The 13,251-nt window shown below is 38.7% G+C and overlaps 1 long non-coding RNA gene across 5 annotated transcripts in view; it reads left to right on the forward strand.

Moving 5' to 3' along the window:
- The window catches only part of LOC310880950, a 57,548-nt gene that overhangs the window by 27,097 nt on the left and 17,200 nt on the right, over window positions 1–13,251 (forward strand). For 2 of the 5 annotated variants that reach the window (XR_014572008.1, XR_014572009.1), the window contains 2 exons: window positions 3,440–3,501; window positions 4,541–4,726. The exons of 2 other annotated variants lie outside the window; for them this stretch is intronic. This is a non-coding gene — a long non-coding RNA (uncharacterized lncRNA). The remainder of the gene's footprint in view (window positions 1–3,439; window positions 3,502–4,540; window positions 4,727–13,251) is intronic. One more of the 5 variants, XR_014572010.1, reaches the window with a different exon arrangement.

Here is a 13,251-nt window from a genome sequence, read left to right on the forward strand (position 1 = left end):
TCTTTTCTTTTCTTTTCTTTTCTTTTCTTTTCTTTTTTCTTTTCTTTTCTTTTCTTTTCTTTTTCTTTCTTCTCTTTTTTTTCTCTTTTTTCTCTTTTTTTCTCTTTTTTTCTCGTCTCGTCTCGTCTCGTCTCGTCTTCTCTCTCTTCTCTTCTCTTCTCTTCTCTTCTCTTCTCTTCTCTTCTCTTCTCTTCTCTTCTCTTCTCTTCTCTTCTCTTCTCTTCTCTTCTCTTCTCTTCTCTTCTCTTCTCTTCTCTTCTCTTCTCTTCTCTTCTCTTCTCTTCTCTTCTCTTCTCTTCTCTTCTCTTCTCTTCTCTTCTCTTCTCCTCTCCTCTCCTCTCCTCTCCTCTCCTCTCCTCTCCTCTCCTCTCCTCTCCTCTCCTCTCCTCTCCTCTCCTCTCCTCTCCTCTCCTCTCCTCTCCTCTCCTCTCCTCTCCTCTCCTCTCCTCTCCTCTCCTCTCCCCTCCCCTCCCCTCCCCTCCCCTCCCCTCCCCTCCCCTCCCCTCCCCTCCCCTCCCCTCCCCTCCCCTCCCCTCCCCTCCCCTCCCCTCCCCTTCCCTTCCCTTCCCTTCCTTCTTCTCTTTTCTTTTGCCTTGCCTTCCCATGACTTTGTTTTCTGCTACTGAGGACATGTTTCTTAGGTTTACGTGATTTATCCACCTGTTGGTGACAATATGAGCAAGGATGGGGAAATATCCGTGGGCATAAAGAGGAAGAATTATGTCAAAGAAGATTAAGAGGAAGTATACAGACACAAAAAAATCAGCTTAATAGTTGTAGGAGATTTAACAGAGCAAGGAGATCAGAGTTTCATTTTCCAAAGCTGTCTAAATAGTGGAAAATATACTCCTTCGCAATGTACTGCACTGGTTCCCGCTCACAGGTTCTTTGATTCCTCCAAACTGGGGGTCTGCTTTCATGGATGCTGTGCTAAAATTAAGGAATGAACTCACTGTACTGCCACTTAGTATAAAAAATGGGCACTTGTATCTCCTCATGCAGGAAATAGAGGTGAGTTTGGTCAAACCAACTGGGATCAATGAAGATACAGAAGGAGGACATCGTGGCACTGAGAGGATTGTAGGGCCAAGCTCTGACTGCCACACAAAATCAACAGGTGTTTTCCTTCAATGATAAAGTTTAAAGTAGATCTAAGATGTTAAAGTTGATTAAAAATTAAAAAAAATTATGACTATATAACACCCACAAAGAATTCAGATGTAAAATATCAGTAGTTATTGGCTACATTTATATGGATAAGTAATTGAACATGTTGACATTTACATCTGTTATAAATGAAGTGTGGAGTTTTAGCTTTGGGCTGCTTTAAGCATGATTCCCTAGGCTGAACATCCCTGCTATGATTATGATAGGTCACTGATTCACACCTTTATGTTCCTGTCAAGACATGAGTGCATACATGAAGTGACACTTTATGTTTAGATTCTGGCTAAAGAAATCAATTTTGCAATGACTGAAACTACTAAGGGCTGAATCCTATGTGATTTCTTGTAGACAAAAGCAATAAATACAACCATTGTTTAATGCCAAATAAATGCATAAAAAATCACAAATCTGATGTCAATAGCAATAGAGTTTATTCTTCATAAATCAAAAGGTACGTCTAATTGTAACTCCAATTTCAGTGAATTTATTCCTAATTATACTTGAACAAATGAAAAGCCAGTCTATCTTCATTTGAAGACATTGATCACTAAGGCTAAGAATGACACCATCTATTCAGTTGTCCCCCACATGCCTATTATACTTGAAACAGTAAGATACATACATACAAGCTTTAACTGGTGTAAACAATTTTTTTAAGTTTTCATGCATTCATCAATTTGTATGTATGAATACTTAAAAAAATATTATTAGTTAATTAAATTATTAATCTAATACAAAACCTGTGATATGTGATGTTAGTACTGTTAAGTTATACGCATTGCTGAACAGTAAGTGGTAATATATTTTTATTCTTTTTATTTATTAACAATTTTGTTTTCGAATGTAGTATATTTCTCATATTTTGCATACTAGATCCTCTTTTATCATGTAATTTCCCCCTCCTATTTAAAGCACCACTAATTCACCTCAGTGCAGCAATAATGAGTAACTGGGAAGGAGTTTGGAAGGAGAGAGAGGGAGAGAAAGCTATTGAAGTAAATGAAGCATTACCCATGACTGCTGCACACACCAGTGTCTGTTCCTGTACTAGCATCATTTTCCCTCTTCTGCGCATTAGAAAGATAACTCATTTCCCAGAGCATTCCATGCTCAAGGGCAATAGCTACCTTCACCACAGAGAGAATTAGCACTGGCTGGTATAATTTTGGAAATATGTAGCAATTACTTGCAGCAGAAACTCAACTCTCAGAATCCCTTAATGAAGAATGACAAAAAGCTGAGTTCAGAGATGGTGGCCCAGAACTGCTAGGTTCACTGTTCTACACTGCTAGTTCGCAGAATCCCCATGCAAATCACCTTCCCTTTTCTGTTTTGCCTCCTCCTTTCCACCTGTCTTTATGATCTGATCAAATTAGCATTTCAGCTGTATTACCCTATTTGTCCGTTGCACTGTGTTTAGTTATGATTGCATTTGGGTCATTTTTTGACTTATAACAACAACAACAACAAAATGTTTAAATGAACTACGTTATATTGTTCCCTTAGACAAGCTCACAGTCTTTCTTGTTTTTCTTGGAAGTTCCTAGGATACTTGCCTCTGGTTTATTTTATTGGTTTCTCTGTAATACACAATTAAAATTTGTTTTAATTTGAAAGTCAAGGATGTATAAGAGAGATGTGTAAGTTTAAACTGCTGCAACTAACCATGTATTTATTCACATATTTATTCATGCTGTTGAGGGTAGCGGTATTAGATAGCTCACATTTGGGATTGTGCTGTTTGTGATAAACTCAATCAAAAAGATAAGGTTAACCTTCTAAATACATGAACACTCTAATAGCATTCATTTCCAAACTGACTCCCAGCAAATCTTAACACTAAGGATGATGCCTCAGCCTCTGTATAAGTTTCACTTTTACATTTACAAAAATAATTTTGACAGAAAAAGAGGGTTTAAAGCAATGTCTGAAAAATACTGAGGATAAATATCTACACTGTTTTGAATGTATTCTTGCTTGATAATAAAGTTTTTCTTTCTGAAGGGATCTTGGAGACTCTTGTGTTTGAAACACTCATGATTAGAAATGATATCATAAGCACACTGGTGTCTCAGGAATAAAATATTCATTGAGAATGGAAAGATTATGGGAGATGGGACTTTTCACAGAACCCACCAGCAAGATTTTAGTTCTTGAACTGATTAAACTGAGGCTGGAATAACATTAGAACGTTGGTTAACTCAACAACTAACTTAGCATACATTGGTCATGATGTTTAGAAGCTGTATTTTCTAACTGAACATTTTCAAAGGTATGATGAACCTGGCATTAAGATGAGAAGATGGGTCCATCTTCTTTGCACCCACCCTTCAGGTATTTATGCATATTGATAAGATCCCCCTGTTCCTTCTCTTCTCCAAGCTGAACAGTCCCACCTCTCAGCTTCTCCTCAGGCAAGAGAACCTCTAGTCCTTTAAATATTTTTGTGGCCTTTTGATGGACTCACTTCACAACATCCATGTCTCCTCTGCATTGGAAAGCTCAGGACTGGCCATAGCACATCTCAAAAGGTCTAAGTAGTGGGGAAGGATCACCTCCCTTAACCTGCTGGCAACACTCTTCCTCTTGCAGTCCAGGAAGCTCTTGGCCTTCTTTGCTGCAAAGTGACATTGGCGGTCACTTGGTGGTCAAATGCTTGTCTGCCAGGACCCCCAGGTCTTTCTCTGCAAACCTGCTTCTTAGACAGTTGGGCACCAGTTTATACTGGTGCATGGGGTTATTTCTCCCACAGTGTTTGACTTGGCATTTCACTTTGTTGAATTACATGAAACTCTAACCATTTTTCCAGCCTGTTGAGGTTCCTCCAAATCACAACTATCTGGAGTATGAAGGCTTCATCCCAACTCTGTATAGACTGCAAACTTGCTGTGAAGGTACTCTCTCCAGTCATCCAGGTTATTAATAAAAATGTTAAACATTGTTGGCCCCAGTATTGAGCCTTGGGGCACACCACTAGTGATTGACCTTCAGTTGGATTTCACATCACTAATTACAACCCTCTAAGTCCAGTGGTTCAGCCAGTTTTCAATCCATATTACTGTCTACTTATCCACAGACAGTCTCGAAGGCCTTACTAAAATCTGAACAAAAGCCAGCCACTTCTCTTCCCTTAACCACTGAGCCAGTCATTTTGTTGTGGAAGGCTATGAGGTTCATGAGCAATGACTTCCCATTTATAAATCCATGTTGACTATTCCAGTGACCTTCTTTCCCTTTATGTGTTTGGAAAATGTTTCCAGGTTTATATACTCCCCCACCTTCCCATTGACTGAGGTAAGGCTGACTGAACTGTAGTTGTCTGGATCTCACTTCTTGCCTTTATTTAAGTTAAAGGTGTCATTTGTCTTCACAGAATGTTTAAGTTTTGGAAGAGACCTCTGGCGGTCATCAGGTCCAACCCCTCTGCTCAAGTAGGGATACCTAGAGGAGGTTGCCCAAGCTCCAAGTCCTCAGAAACTTCTTTTGATCACGATGACCTTTCAAAGATGACTGGGAGAGGCTTCACAATGACATCAGACAGCTCCCTCAGCACTTACAGGTACATCCTATCAGAGATAAAACCAAACCCCAGGGATTTGTGCATGTCTAGTTCATTTAAATGCTCTGTAACCTGATCCTTCTCCATTGTGGGTAGGTATTCCTTGTTCTGAACTTTTGCACTGGTCTCAGAGATCTGTGATCTCTGTAAGATCATAACCTTGCAACTGTGCACAGATCTCCAGTTCCTCTTGTTTGTTTCCCCATACTTCATGCCTGAATGTAGAACCCCCAAAGATGGGCTGCCAGTCTTACTGATTTCCCAGAAAAGGTACAAGATCACCCCCCGTTGTGCACTCCTGTGAACATTTACTTATTTGTGAGCATATGCTTAACATTGGTTTCCTTCAGTCGTGTATTGTTGATTATTTATCTCTTGTACACATGATCTGTTGTCCTTTGTTTACCACCCCAATCTACCATATCCTCACATGATTGTTAGTTATCATCTCCCTCTCGTGTCGTTCTCAGTTTAAAGATATTCTCACTAGGTTTTCAAGCCTGTTGGTGAAGATGCTACTTCCCCACATAGTCAGATGGATCCCACTTCTTCCTAGCAGAATGTGATCCTTAAAGAAGATCCCATGTTTGCAAAACATGGGATTGTTGTCAGCTTTCCAACACTAGCTTTTCAATTAGTTGTTAATGCACAGGATTGTTCTCCTCTTCCTCAAGCCTTTCTTCCTCACCAGTAAGACTGAGGAGAATACTGCCTAGGTATCTCTACCTTCCATCCTTGCACCCAGTGCAGTCAGCCCATGCAGCCACACTCAGTATGATCTAGGTAGCAGATCATGGCAGCATGCCCATTTGGTGACACTCTGGAAAAGTAGCATGGAGTGATGGTCTGAGGGATGGACAAGCCTTGGCAGCCTCTCCACAGTGTCTCAGATCCAAGCATCTGGCAAAGAGCAAATATCCCAAGGTAGCAAGCCAGACAAGCAGACAGGGCCTCTGTTACCTGCAGCTAGAGGTCTTCCATTGCTTTTATTTACCCCTTCTTCCTAGTGCTGCTGTGTGGGTCAAACTTAGCTAGCTCAGAGTCTTTGATGGACACAGCCTTCTGTCTGCTGCCAAGGCACTGATCCTATTCTTTAGTTACAGGTTTGTAGGTGGAACAGGAGTATCAGAAATTGTGAGGTTTGAGGCTTTGCCATCCTGGAAATCTCCATTTCCCAACTCAATATGCACAGGCTCTCCCTGCCCCTCCCTCAGTACAGCTGGGGGCTCAGGCTCATGTATCCTGCAGGCTCTCAGAGAAGATCCATCCATTCTCTTTCTTACCATTCCTGATGCTGGACAGCCTGCTGACCTTCTCCCGCAGCTCCCCTGCTTGGTGACACAGATTGTCTCTGGTGTTCATGTCCTGAAGGCAAGAAGTCCATTGTCCCTGGCCACAGAATCATCAAGAGATCCCAGGAAACCCTGAAGTCATAGTAGTTGCTCCAGTGGGTGTTGGGGACTGTGCTCTGTGGCATGTCATTACTGCTACCGAGGAGGTGTACACTACTCAGCAGAATTTCCCTCTCAGTTCACAAACTGTTGTCCCTGTGAGATCCATGCTAGGGACAGCATTTATACCAGAACCTTTCTAACACTTGCTGAAATGTTGCTAGCCCTCCCTAATCAGAAGACAGCTGGAACAAAGGCTCAACGTACACTTTGGTCAAGTTTCTGTAGAAACTGCAAGCCACCTTCTAAGGAGGAGTCTCCGAAATTAATAAAACCATCCTGAATAGCAACAAAAGTCACATAGTTTTAGCCCATGACAGACTAATATAAATATGAAAGAGAGAACAAGAATTAAGAATTGTTACTGCTTTAGGAAGGCCAATAACATAGCACTGCTAATCAAAAGTGGTTGGGCCATGATGTTAGCACACTAATATTTATGATGTTTGTAACTTTTGTTTTAATTTTGAAAGCTTACTGTCTTTTCATTTTCTATGACTTATTGTCTTACATAAGAGTAACCTTCCAAAAACCATTTATAAAAAGTAGGCTGATTTTGAATCCTGTTAAATAATGCTAATTTGGTGTTCTCTCTTATACTAATGCTTTGCCAACATTTTAATGTTTGTGGAGCAAATGAAGAATTTCTAAACAGTACCAGAGGGGCATCATGTTAATTCTTTGAGAGGGAAAAGCCTTACAATTTTAGTATGCCTCAAGCACCACTGGTTTATGATAAGGTCTTTGTAAAAATGTAATAAATATGATGGCTTAGTTAAAATACTATCAATATACTTGGTTAGGAAATGAAAACCTCAGTCTTCCATGCATTGTATTCAAACGAGTGAATCTTCCTATTCTCCCGTTAAGAATTTCAAGGTATACCTGCCAAATCTGTTATGATGATTTTATTTTCAGTATCAGTATGTTTGAATATAGAAATATTGCTGGAATTAAGAGTCAGCCCTCTCTGAAAGAGTCCTGTTCTGAGAGGAGGATGAATATATATTGGGATGAAGAAATACCATTGCAGATATATTTTCAAATTCAAGTGCAAATACAAATGCCCATATTCATAAAAAATCATGCAAAATAATATTCTACTAAATGTCCTCATGCTTTGTGAAGGGAATCAATAATATGCAAACCCGGACAGATTATTAAATAAATAACTAGATAAGAGTAAATTAAAATACTTTTTGCAGATTTTGTGATCCATCATGTGTCCTTTTTTTATTAGTTTCAGCAAAAGCTGCTAAAGGTATGTGGCACTAATATAAAGCAGGCAGTGCAGTTTACTTTCCAGTGTCTGCTTTTGACTGCAATAGGCCACCTGAAGCATATGCAGGTAAGTAGGTGCATAGGGAAAACACGGATTTATTTGACTGTCCAGGAAAGGGGAGTTCAATTATCTTTTTCTGGATCTCTCATCATATGTTTAAAATATGGTTGTAAAGTAATTTGATCAAAGCTGAGCAACAGCATGCTAGCAGCACTGTAACAGCAGCTTTAGATATAGCAGTATGTTATGCATCATAATTTTTTCTTCTCACTAAAACCTAATGGAATGGCATAGCTTTTTATCCCTTATGATAAGGCCTTGTACGCATTCTGTATAACAATGTGTATTTTAAGTATGCTGACCATTCAAGGCTGGACATTATATATATATACTCCATTTATATATAAGAAAATAATATTCTAAGGGCAGACATGAGTGTCTTCATTTTAAAAGTTTCTTTTGCCAACAAGAACTTTTTTTTTTTTTTTTTCAGTAAATGGGGTACAGGGTTTCAGACAGATATGATACAGTGAACAGGGATGTTTTTCTTTCCTCTGGTCACCTCAATGCATTAAATTTTAGCTAAATCCATTTGTATTCCTAGGTCACTTGAATGCTCAAAAAAATCCCACTCCTGATAAAACTAAAACATTGCTAAGGACTTTTATAGATTTTGTCATGTCTGTGTGGAATAATTGCCTGAAGTGACTTGGAAATTAAACTGATATTCACATTTTAAAGAAAAGGTACAGCATTGAAGAAGCTTCCAGGGTGGAGTGTAGCTGAACTACTTAGAAGTTCCCTAGGCCTCCAACCTTAGATGTTAATCACACTAGGGGAACTTGGTGTGCTGACTCTAAGAAGAACAGTACGGAGTGTGGAGAGAAGTGTAGATACCACAGCGAGGCTCTGTGATAAGATGGGAACTTGATTGTTCTTGTGCACACCGAGACTGATAAGCTGCACATTTGCTACCCTGAGCCAACAATCTGCCATGTTTTTGACAAAATGCTGTACTTTAGTGAACTTCGCTCATTATAATATCATTATAATACCAAAACACACCTCCATTCCAAAAGCTACCTGCCTCCAAGATGCGACCACACCTCACTGAGCATGTGCTCTGAATTTCTGTGAGCCTATACCTTTAAATGAAAGTGAGAAAACTTTGCACCAGTTGTAACAAAGATATGCATGACTAGAGTCACTCAAGCTCCACCTAAAAGATAGAAAATAATATAAATTGGCTTCAAGGGAGAGGGGATATTAGGTAAGATATCATTGTGACTTCTGGGATCAGTCAACAGGATGAGTTTCTCTTCTCCCCCCGCCCCGCCCCCCCATTGGGAGGCCTCTGGGTAAGATTTGTACACTTGGTTTTGCCAGGTGTCTCCATGGAAAACTTAGGAATCTCTATATAGAGTCTTTATACCTTTTAAGATGTTTATAGCCAGGCTGTGTTACTCATACCTTTAGTATTTGAATGTGCTTTGCAGACAGTGAATTTATCACTGGCAACCCAAAGAACCTGTGTACCTGTTGCTTTAATAAATTGCACTGCTCATTAAATCTAGCCGTGATGGTTCTCACTGAATGCAACCAAACTCTTTAAGTGTGGCTGTGGTAGTTCATGGAACGTGACTAGATTGAGGGTGTATTATGTTATTTGTGAATCTGTAATCCTGATAGTTCAGTACCTGGAACACGACCAGACTTATAATGGTTAATTTTGCATACCCTTAACGCAACAGCCTCCCTATAATATTTTTTAAAGTCACTTAAGCTGTCAGTTACAATATGAGTTGCTGGTATCCTGATGTTTTCCACTATGATGTTGGCTCACTGTCATTTATTAAGTCTTCAGTCAGATATTGAACCTGGATGTTATGTTACTAACAGTTCCAGTGGCTCCTACAAATGTTGCTATTATCTTCATGACTTCTCTGGTGACATACCTTTGACCTTCTATTTGTTGGGTATATTATAATGACTCTGCTACTGTGAGGTAACCACTACTGCAAGTCTCCAGATAATGTCAGGTATAATGTTTTTCCAGATGACAATGGGGACAGTGTTTTTCTGTGACAAGATAATTTTATTTTTTCTCCTTTTATTCAAGGACTTTCTGTGAACCAGAATGACAAAATTAATATCTGAAGAGCTTTTTTTTTTTTTTTATGTCCCATTAATCTTTGTGAGATGAATACTTGACAGAATCTGAAGACAGTATGTTAAAACAGAGATGGTTATAATATTAAAATAAAATCTATTCAAAATGTATTGCTTTTTAAAAATATATGTGCAGACATATACGAAGAAAGCAAGTACCATTAGGTCCATTTTATATACAGTGAAACAGATTAGAGAATGAGACCTGCTGAAGTTTGTGCATGAAATTAAGTAAAAAGTTTAAGATCATAAAATCATAGAATAATTAGGTCAGAAAAGACCCTTAAGATCATCAAGTCCAACCATCCACCTAACTACAAGTCTACCACTAAACCATGTCCCTAAATGTCACATCTCTTAAATACTTCCAGAGATGGTGATTCCACCACTTTCTTGGGCAGCCTGTTCCAAATGGTTAACCACTCTCTCCATGAAGAAATTCTTCCTGATATCCGATCTAAACCTCCCATGGCGCAACTTGAGGCCATTGCCTCATGTCCTATCATTTTTCACCTGAGAAAAGAAAGCAACACCCTCCTTGCTGCAACCTCTTTTCAGGTAGTAGTAAAGATCAATGAGGTCACCCCTCAGCCCCCTTTTCTCCAGACTAAACAGCCCCAATTCCCTCATCCGCTCCTCATGTCTTATTTTCTATTCCCTTCATCAGCTTTGCTGCTCTTTTCTGCACATTCTTGAGCAACTTTCTACCTTTTTCTGCTTGGAATTCAGTACTTCAAAGGATTAGACTCTACTCTTAGCAATAATTTGTGCTATGCCACCCCTTCCTGTTGTAGCTAGATACGGCTAGTTTTAATATTTCTTCTCTGTTTGTCATCTAGGAAAGCTCAATGAGCACAAAGTAGCAATCAATTAAAAGTAAATAGGTATCTTTGACAGCTTAAAAGAGTCCCAGAGAGGATGACAGGAAAATGGTACAAGACAATAAATAATTTATAGCTGGAGAAAATTAATCAAGAACCCCCAATTCCCTCCGTCCCCACACACAGGTGCTCAATTACAGTACCTCTAAGAAGAGGCAGGAGACCAATAACCAAACATCTGTGACATAAATGAATTTAACTATTAGGGAAGAAAGTACTGAAACATATAAACACACTGAAGTAACCAAACCAAATTACAATCCAGTGTACATTTACTTTATATAATGCCTTTCATTATATCATTTCCCAGAACTCTTCATGTAATTAAATACAAACGCTATAGACTATAAGTGAAATACAGCAGTAGGAGAGAGATTTTCTAATGGAGGCAGGGTATTGAATCATAAGCTAATTCATAGAAGTGAAAAAAAAATAGAAAAGCTGAGATAGAGGAAGTTAGTAAGCTAGGCCTTAGCACTGGAGTATTAAAATGAATGGAAGTTACTGCATTCTCTTCAGTGGAAGAAGTATAACTCTGTAGGGTAATAAGTTGTTTGCCAAAGGCACTGGAAGCATTGATGGAGAAGGGTAAAGACAAAGATAATGACAGTGTCTGGTCAGAAGAGGGAACAGGAAGAGGAGAAAAGAGATATATGGGGTCCCAAAAGTATTTTGGAAACACTTGCCTGTCTCATTATTGGTTTTCTTCATTTTGATGCCTGCATAATGCAGATGAAATAAGTCATCTGAATTAGCAGACCAGTTTAAAGCACAGAAGGGACACAACAAGACAGCTTAAAATAATTCCTAAAATGACTGTTGATTCATATACATGTAGGACTAGTCCTTTCTATTCCAATTGTACTTCCACTGTTTTATAACGAAGTAATGTGTGAATCCATCTGGAACATTTCTTGTGACTTTTGAGACTCCCGGGGCTAATTCAGTGCATTGCTCATCTGGTTGCTTCACTGTTGAAACATAGTGTGGCAGCTACTCCTGCTATTGAAGAAGATTTCTGTTTGACTCCTGACAAATCACGTAGGTAAGAGGTTACGTACATAGTTCAATCTATTCACCTACTTTTATTTTTATTTTTTGAATTGACTAATCAATATGGTAGTCATACCTGCAGGTTTTTATAATAAATTTTGTCTTTATATAGACATACATATATATATAACAAATTAAATTCAAAGCTCATTTCTTATTACCTTACCATGGAGGACATCGATGATTCTACTTCAAAATTATTTTGGGGAGGTTCTTCAAAAATGCTTACGTAAGACTCAGTGATCTGCCATTTTTGCTTTGCATTGATTCTTCTCTGGCCAAAATAATTTTTCCTACTCCTTTTTTATTTTTTTATTTATTTATTTTTACTCAGTAAATGCATATAGGTGGACAATTTGCCTGGCTGGTGAAGAATAAGTTTTTAAAATTTCTTTCTAAGGATCCCTGAATTTATCTTTTTTTTTTTTTCTTATTACATGTTATAGAACAATTATTTTGCTCTTATTCAAAATCAGACTTCAGCTTTTGTCATCTTAACCTTACCATTATTGTACCAATATAGTCATAATATTTATTTCTACTCTATTCAGTTTATGAATCTCACTAATAGATTCATTTGAACCAAAAGGGATTATGACCTGTAGCTGATGAAGGTACAAGGCCTGATTGCTTATTATTTGAAACAAGTAATAGTGAATTAAAATAAAAAAGTAAATAATAAAAAAAGGAAAGGAAAGATATAAACAATGATTAGAACATGCTATTTTTGCAGGACATAGATGACCATCCAGGATGCTATTCAGTAGCGCACAGGTCTCCTACATCTAAATGCAGACAAATATTAGCAGTCTTTCTTTCTCTTTTTCTTTCTCTCTCTTTCTTTCTTTCTTTCTTTCTTTCTTTCTTTCTTCCTTTCTTCCTTTCTTCCTTTCTTCCTTTCTTCCTTTCTTCCTTTCTTCCTTTCTTTCCTTTCTTTCTTTCTTTCTTTCTTTCTTTCTTTCTTTCTTTCTTTCTTTCTTTCTTTCTTTCTTTTTCTTTCTTCCTTTCTGCCTTCCTTTCTTTCTGCCTTCCTTTCATGCACTTTCACTAGTTTTGTGATTATTTTCTACAGGCATTTTTTACTTTTATTTACAAGTAGAACTTTAGTACATAGCTGTCTCCATATCTTCTTTATTCTTCAGCATAGTTTATTTGCTTAAACCTCATTCAGAATTATTTGCTGATGACACCAAGCTGTGCGGTGCGGTCAATGCACTGGAGGGAAGGAAAGCCATCCAGACAGACCTCAACATGGTTGAGAGATGGGCCTGTGCAAACCTCATGAAGTTCAACAAGGGCAAGTGCAAGGTACTGCCTCTGTTCCTGGGCAATCCAGGCTGCTTCTCTATCTCAGGATTGAGAACAGCCCTGATGGGAAGGACCTGGGGGTGCTGGTTGATGAGAAGCTCAACATGAGCTCAAGGCTCATGTATGCGTATGTTTTGTAGGATTAAAAACTAGCTGTGTGGCAGGACCCAAAGAGTTGTGGTGAATGGAGTTAAATCCAGCTGGAGGCTGGTCACTAGTGGTGTTCACCAGGGCTTAGTACTGGGGCCAGTTCTCTTCAATACCTTTATCGATGATCTGGATGAGAGGATCAAGTGCACCCTCAGTAAGTTTGCTGATGACACCAAGTTGGGCAGGAGTGTTTATCTGCTTGAGGATAGAAACGCTCTTCAGAGGCATCTG

This window comes from Anser anser (assembly GCF_964211835.1).
Source record: "Anser anser genome assembly, chromosome: 1".
NCBI lineage: Eukaryota > Metazoa > Chordata > Aves > Anseriformes > Anatidae > Anser > Anser anser.